The sequence below is a fragment of the Topomyia yanbarensis genome, chromosome 2 (genome assembly GCF_030247195.1).
Source record: "Topomyia yanbarensis strain Yona2022 chromosome 2, ASM3024719v1, whole genome shotgun sequence".
In the NCBI taxonomy this organism is placed as follows: Eukaryota; Metazoa; Arthropoda; class Insecta; order Diptera; family Culicidae; genus Topomyia; species Topomyia yanbarensis.
In genome coordinates, this window is record NC_080671.1 from 265,415,915 (window position 1) to 265,424,785 (window position 8,871).

Sequence of the window (8,871 nt, forward strand, 5' to 3'; positions counted from 1 at the left end):
CCTATTACTACATTAATCAAGTATCTCACTAGGTGATTGGCATTATTTGGCTGATCCATCTAGTAAAAATAGACTGGTCTGTCCAGAAAATATATTCAAAAGAAAAGTTCCATATTGAGAACTGTGATGAGGAAGCTCACGCTCGCCAACAGAAATATACAGATTCTCCATGAAATATGAAATTTCATTTTCCATTTAAATTTTCAATAATGTACTAATGAACTTAAGTAAACAATCTTAAGGTTAAGTATTTCTTGATCGATTGGTGGTTGATCAAATGAAATTATTTGATAAATTACATTGTTATACAACGTTCGCACTACCGGTTAAAACGGGTTTTTATGCTATCTTGGTGACATTTTTCTTGTTGCTAATTATTAAAACGTGTTATAACTCTGTAGTGTAAACATTATATTATTAAACCAATTCTGCAGCGTTTTATGTTATATAGGTGTTTTATGTGGTAATAGGACTGACATAATGATATCTTCAGTACAGCGGTTTGTTTCATAATTTAAAACAGATTTATTTTGAGATTTGAATTAGTATACCCAACCGTTCTATTTGTTGCATACTTTAAAACGCAATTAGAACTGTGTTTTAAATACATAGGGCAGGACAAATACTCTTAAGACATGGCTTGAATTTTAATCGAAAAAGAACACCCGCTTAAACTGCTACTGGGACGGTAAGTTCTGTTTTAATATTTTCCGTTTTGTACAGTACGAAACAAAAGTGTTTGAAATTATGAAACAAAAAGTTCTGCTAGGAATGTGATTGTTTCCGATGCAATTACAGGTTTTTTACGCATGGGATACAGGCCGCGTAAATTTAAAAAAAAAGCGTAAATGAAAACCGCGTAAATTTCAAAATCCGCGTAAAAACCTGAGTGTACTCTCCTATATAAAATACTACGCTGCTAAACAGTGCAATAACTACAGAAGCACGTTGTCAGATGCCTTACTGATAAAACACATATAACCGAAATATGAAACATATGAAAGCCAATAGGCTCTTTACCCTACGCAGCCACAAAGCGCCGTAAACATGGATTAACAAGTTATAACGCACACGCATGCATAAAAATAAATATTTTTTCAACGCAACACTCTCAAGCAGCAAACATTCTGCCGTATTGAATTAAATCCAAACCACTCCACCCACCCACTTTGCAAATCATTCTGTGACACCGTGCTGGTACCCGAAAAATCCGCACACGGCCACCGCTGCCGAAAATGCATAGCGACTACCGCTTGGCGTCCAGACGCTGCAGCCATGATCTTACCCGTTCGACATCAGAACAAAAACTGATTCAAACGTGTACGCGTCACCTCTATTTATAAACTAACCGTATATGGTTTAGTCACTTAGGTGCGAGTGTGTGCAAATGCCAACGTTGCTGAAAATCGATAGCGCTTATTGCATCGCCCGGAGATGATGTTGCTCGTATGGGATATTAGCAACAACTGATTTAAACGGACATGCGTCGCTTCTATTTATGACTTTTCGTGTGTGATTGAGCGACTAAGGTGCCCTCTAATGACGGCTGTGTCTGAGAAATCTGCCTCACGAATGGTAATTTTCCCGTTTTTCGTGAACTTTTTAATTTTACCAATTTCCAAAAGTCTACTTTTATTGGTGAGATATTAAATTATTACCACTTTTTAAGTTAGGTGTTTCTGAATCGGTTGGTGTATGAATGATTAAAATCCATCTAGTAATATCGGAGTTATAAGCGTGCAAACCTTACATAGTTTCGTTACATGGGAGATAGTTTAGATTTTAGAATGACACCTAGCCCCAGATAGTGGAGTAAGACATTTTTAATGTCAAAAGTATGCGATGAGGAGGCGGAAGCGATTACGGCGCTGAACCCCTTTGCCAATGGGGTCTGGCGAGGTCTCCCCCGACAGGGACTAATAATGGAGCGAAGGTGGCCGCAAATAACAGCACCGAAGGCGAAATGGTTGTGGTAGGAGACAATACTACTAGCACGCTTGGCGGACCACTACCTGCGATGCAGGAAGTGGTCTAGCAACTGGATAGTATTATCGAATTCACAAGCGGGAAGAATAACATCAGCAAGGAACTTAAACATAACCTGCTGGTGCTTCGTCATGCTGTTCGAGTCGTAAGACAAGAACAAGTAGCCTACATGGAGAGGTTGCCGGAAAGAGAGAAGGCCGATCGCGGTATCCAAACCGAGGCCTTCTCCTTCCAGGGCGGAGCGACGATGGCGCAGGAGGCGATAGATTTCGCTTTATCGGCCACCAAACGCTTGATAGAGGGCGAGACTGCGAAGCGGCCTAGGCCTAGTGTAGGCACGCGGAGCAATGCCAAACGACGTGCAACCAATGAGACCAAACGTCGTTTGGGAGGAGCGGATCCCGCAGGGCGGCGACCCGAGAAGGCGACTTCTCAGCCTAAAAAGGCGAAAGTCGCCAATCGGGCGCATAATGTGGAGCGATCTGGCACCAGCCAGCCGGCGCCATCGGCAGAAGATGGTGAATGGCAGGTGGTCAGTCGGAAGCGGAATTCGGGCGCACCTCGACCCGCGAAGAAGAAGGCGAGGGACAGAGGAGAGGCCCTTCTGGTGAAAACCAACGGGGGTAGTTACGCGGAGGTCCTAAAATCGATGCGGGCGGCCGAAAGCCTCTCGAATTTAGGACAGGATGTGCGTAGCGTCAGACGCACCAAAGATGGCGAAATGATCTTGGTGCTGAAGCGTGATGCACAATCCAGCGGAGTAACGTATAGGAGGTTGGCCCAAGAGGTCTTGGGAAACGGCGCTCAGGTGAGGTCGTTGGGAGCAGAAGCGACTCTCCAGTGCAAGCAACTGGACGAGATCACAAACGCAGAGGACGTCATCTCGGCCGTTAAGTAGCAGTGCGGTGTTGAGATCGATCAGAACTCTGTACGTATCAGGGAGCGGTTGCTTGGCACGCAGGTAGCCTACTTCAAGCTACCGGCCGCGGAAGCCAAAAAAGTAACTGATAAAGGGAAGTTGAAGATCGGCTGGTCAGTATGCCCGGTTAGCATACCCCAGCCGCCTTCAGTGGACCGGTGTTTTAAATGTCTCGAGCCAGGCCATAAGTCATACGACTGCACGGGCCCAGACAGGAGCAAGTTGTGTCGTCGCTGCGGCGAGGAGGGACACAAGGCGCTGAAATGCGAGAGGGCACCCAAGTGTCTCATCTGCGCTAGCAAGAAGCAGGACCGCAACTATGTTATGGGCGGACCTGCGTGTCCCTTCGGGGAGGCGAGAAAGAGGAAGCAATGGCAATCGTCACTGAGCTGAATCTAAACCACTGCGCACCTGCTCAGCAGCTGCTGTGGCAGTCGGTATCGGAGTCAACGGCAACTGGGTGGCGGACGGGTCTAGAATGGCGGCAATCTGTGCAACGGGACGGTTCCCGGTGCAGGAGGTAGTACAGTCCTCTGCGGAGGGCGTCGCGATTGCCAAGATCAATGGTGTGTTCTATTGTAGTTGCTATGTCCCACCTATGTGGCCAATAGAACAGTTCTACCAGATGATCGATAGGCTCTCGTCTGACATGGTGGGTCGTAAGCAGTTTGTCATAGCGGGTGACTTTAACGCATGGGCGGTGGAGTGGGGCAGCCGCTGCACAAATAGCAGGGGCCAAGCGCTTCTGGAGGCACTTGCGAAACTCGACGCAGTGCTAGTCAATGATGGTTCCGCTATCACTTTTCGTAGGAATGGGGTCAAGTCGTGGATCGACGTAACGTTTGCTAGTCCAAGTCTGGTCCCAGACATGGACTGGAGGGTAGACGAGCAGGTAGCAATACGCTTCCGGATCAACTTTGGTGTGCAGCATCCGAGGGTGAGTAATCCCTGTCAGGTACGCGGGTGGAAGACCAATCACTTCGACAGCGAAGTTTTCACCGCGGCCCTGGGACTGGAGGCCAACACCGACAGTCTAAGCGGGGATGCGCTGGTAGCTGTTCTATGACGCGCGTGCGACGCCACTATGCCGAAGAAAACCCTGCCAAGAAATAGCAGACGCTCGGTATACTGGTGGAGTGCAGAGATCGCAGCCCTACGATCAGCTTGCCTACAAGCTAAACGTAGGTTGCAGCGAGCCCGCACTGAGGAGGTTAGAGTGGAACGACGTGAAGTGTTTCGTGCTGCGAAATCGGCCCTTAACAAGGCCATCAAGCGCAACAAGAGAGCGTGTTTGACAATTTGTGCGAGGAAACCAACGTGAATCCGTGGGGCGATGCCTACAGGATCGTGATGGAAAAGACCAAAGGGGGCTCCTCACCCCCTTAACGGTCGCCAGAACGATTGGCGAGAAATATCGAAGTACTCTTCCCGTTCCGTGCCATAAGTCCCTGGCCCCCGGCGCCGCAAGGCACGGCGGGTACAGACGACGTGATGGCCCCGGTGACGAATGAAGAGCTACTTGCAGTAGCTAATTCTCTAGCGGTGAATAAAGATCCAGGGCCTGATGGAGTTCCAAACATCGCTCTCAAGACAGCAATCATGGCGAACCCGAACATGTTCAGGTTGGCTATGCAAAGATGCCTTGACGAGTGCCGTTTTCCGGATAGATGGAAAAGGCAGAAGCTGGTACTGTTGCCGAAGGCCGGGAAGCCGCCTGGTGACCCATCGGCGTAAAGACCAATCTGTCAGATCGACACGACGGGCAAATTGCTTGAGCGGATTATCCTCAACAGGCTAACTCCATACGCAGAAGGTACGGAGGGCCTGTCAAGTAATCAGTTCGGTTTTCTAAAGGGAAAGTCCACGGTGGACGCTATCAACTCAGTGGTAAGGACTGCCGAGATAGCGATCCAACGGAAGAGGCGAGGCATTCGATACTGTGCGTTAGTGACACTTGACGTGAAGAACGCATTCAACAGCGCAAGCTGGGATGCCATCGCGCTCTCGTTACACCGGCTTGGTCTGCCGGTGGGCCTGTACCGGATCCTGGAAAGCTACTTCCAGAACCGTGTACTATTATACGAGACCGATGCCAGTCAGCGAAGTGTTCTTATTACCGCAGGAGTTCCGCAAGGTTCAATCCTGGGCCCGGTACTATGGAACCTTATGTATGGCGGGGTTCTGAGACTAAAGTTCACTCCGGGTGTGAAAATCGTCGGTTTCGCCGATGATGTCACCCTGGCGGTCTACGGGGAGTCAATCTCCGAGATAGAACTAACGGCAGCACATGCGATAAGCATAGTGGCGGAATAGATGAGCGCGAGAGGCCTAGAGCTCGCCCACCACAAGGCGGAGGTGGTTGTTGTTAATAACCGTAAATCGGTACAACAAGCAGTTATCCAAGCGGGAGAAGTCGAGATAACTTCTAAGCGGAGTCTGAAGATTCTTGGGGCCATCATAAACGACAAGCTGACCTTCGGCAGCCATGTCGACTATGCGTGTCGCCGTATCTATCCTTAGGTACGGTGGACCGTCCTGGGCGAGGGCACTGGAAGTAACCAGCTACCGTCGCAAATTGGAGAGCACCTATCGCTTGATGTGTCTCAGAGTGAATGGGCGTGAATCTGCCTACCGCATGGTATCACACGATGCATCCTGCGTGATAGCGGGTATGATGCCAATCGGGCTGGTCATCCGGGAAGACGAAGATTGTTTCGAATTGCGAGGCAATAGGGGAGTCCGTGAGCGTGCCAGGGTGATCTCGGTCGCCAGATGGAAGCGCGAATGGGACAACTCCTCGAAAGGTAGGTGGACCCACCGGCTGATACCTAGCATATCGAGCTGGGTGGGAAGACCCCATGGGGAAGTTCACTTCCACCTGACACAATTCCTGTCAGGCCATGGCTGTTTCCGACAGTACCTCCACAGGTTTGGGCACGCTGAGGCCCCAGTCTGCCCAGACTGCCCAGGTGTCGACGAAACTGCGGACCACATACTATTCGTATGTCCCCGCTTCAACGTCGAAAGAGGTGCTATGCTAGACGTCTGCGGCTTGAACACAACCCCTGATACCCTTGTACAGGGGATGTGCCAAGCGGTAGAGAAGTGGAACGCAGTTTCGACTGCCACCACTCAGATTGCCTGCAGGCTGCAGAGAGCATGGAGCGCCGAGCAGCAGGCGAGGAGTATGACTGACTTGGGTTTGGTTAGCTAGAGCGGAATGGGTTATGTACGGAGAAATGAATGAATGGTTTGCTAATTCTGAGGCAAGGGTGGCACAGCGGTTGCAACCGCGATAGCCACGCCGATGCATGACGGTAGAGCGAGTGAATTGGCGGATGTTAGAGGGAGGTATGATCTGTCCATGCCGAGATGGAGGGTCGTAACGTAGAGTATATTACCGGTACCTATCGCTACAGACACCTCGAGGCGTGACAGAGGAATGTAGGGCGTGAATGAGTGCGAATGTAAGGCACGAGTGAGAGCGTACGTTAAGTATGGCCATCCCCCCAGAAGTAATGCCGAAAGGTAGTTCCTGGGGATAGATGGCGGAGCCCAATGGAGTTTAGTCGGTATGGCCCCCTGGTTGAGCCCGACACGCCCCCAGTACACCCCGTGTGGTAGCTTGGCAAATACCAATAGCACGTGTACTGGGTTAGGACGTAATCGTCTTCTCCATTGTTAAAAAAAAACACCTGCTCTTGCCAGAATCATTCGAAGGAATCACAAGAATGTAAGTTTGAGTTTCAAATGTACGAAAACTAATGCATCCCTGTTTTCCAATTTGAAAGATCCGACTCCACCGCTTCAAAAACGTAATGTGATTTATCGCATCCCCTGTGATATGTGCGATAGTTCATATATAGGCTTAACAACACAACAACTTAAACAACCGTTGTCTGAACATCGATCGCTCATAAAACGGTATAACGATTTCAAATCGGCAAGCAGCGAGCCAGAGGCGAGTTCCGTTGATGAGTTTGAAAAGACAGCGCTAATGGTTCACTTGATAGAAAATGATCATAGTTTCGATCTATCAAAAACCAAAATACTCGAGCATGATAACAGAATCCAAGCATTTCAGATTCTGGAAATGTGCCACATTGTTTGCGACGGCTCAACAATTAATTTCAGAACCGACACAAATAACTTGAATGCAGCATATTCTGGTGTACTACACTCGCTCTCACATCAAATATTGCCATCACTCACTCTCTCACTTTTTTTTTACAATGGAGAAGACCTTTACGTCCTAGCCCAGTACACGTGCTATTGGTAGGGTCCAATCTACCACACGGGGTGCACTGGGGGCGTGTCGGGCTCGAATGGTGACCAGCCATTAATACCGACAAAACTCCATTGGGCTCCGCCATCATTCCTCCCAGGAACTACCTCTCGGTATTACTTCTGGGGGGATGGCTGTACTAAATGTACTCATTCACTCTCACTCACGCGTTCATACATCCTGTATGAGGCTTACTTGGGTACTCTCTCAATCGCAATTTGATTCACTCTCAAACACTCCCACATGAGGCTGACTTTTGTGCTCACCTTTTTCGTTCCTTGCGAGGCTGACTTGTGTGCTCACCTTACTCATTCCTTGCTAGGCTTACTTTTGTGCTCGCCTCACCCATACCATATGAGGCTGACTTGGGTGCTCACCCTATCACCTGGTTCACTCTCGATCGTGCTACTCTATTATACCCCTGTCACTCCCCCTGGCATCCCATGTGGGACATTTTTCTTAGGCCCCACTTCTGACATACCATGTGAGGCTGACTTTTGTGCTCACCCTTAACATGCCGTGTGAGACTGACTTGGATGCTCATCCTTTCACTCCTCTGCCACGCCATGAGGTATCGATAGCTAAGTCCCAATATACTACGCTACGACCCTCCCGTCTTGGCATGAGGCAGTCCACTTATACGCCTATACACTCACTCTTCTGTCTTGCTTCGGGGTGGCTGGGTTTACCCCTTACGCGGTTGCCATTCGCTGCGCCAAACCTGTCTCGGCATGAACAGACCATTCACTCCCTTTTTTGCGCTTGGCCTTTTTCGCTCCAGCTAACCAATCACTAGTTAGCCGTGCCCGTCGTCTGTTGCTCGGTTCGCCAGATTACCTGTAGCCTACTGGCAATCTGGATGGTAGCAGCCGAGACTGCGTTCCACTTCTCCACCGATTGACACATCCGCTGAATAAGGGTATCAGGGGTTGTGTCCCAGCCACAGACGTCAAGCATTGCTCTTCTTTCGACGTCGAACCGATGACATACCAACAGTATGTGTTCGGCAGTTTCGTCGACACCTGGGCAGTCCGGGCAGACTGGGACCTCCGCGTGCCCGAACCTGTGGAGGTACTGTCGGAAACAGCCATGGCCTGACAGGAATTGTGTCAGGTGGAAGTGAACTTCCCCGTGGGGTCTTCCCACCCAGCTCGATATGCTAGGTATCAGCCGGTGGGTCCACCTACCTTTCGAGGAGTTGTCCCACTCACGCTGCCATCTGGCGACCGAGGTCACCCTGGTGCGCTCGCGGGCTCCCCTATTTCCACGTAGCTCAAAGCACTCCTCATCTTCCCGAATGACCAGCCCGACTGGCATCATGCTCGCTATCACGCAGGATGCATGGTGTGATACCGTGCGGTAGGCAGATATTACTCTGAGGCACATCACGCGGTAGGTGCTCTCCAGTTTCTGTAGGTAACTGGTTACCCTCAGTGCTCTTGACCTTGACGGGCTGCCGTACCTGAGGATAGATACGGCAACGCCTGCCAGTAACCTACGTCTACTGGCGCACACCTTTGAGCTGTTGGACATCATTCTCGATAGAGCCGCAACAGCAGTCGACGCTCTCTTGCATGTATAGTCGACATGGCTGCCGAAGGTCAGCTTGTCGTCTATAATGACTCCGAGAGACTTCAGACTTCGCTGTGAAGTGATCGCGACTTCTCCCACATGGATAACT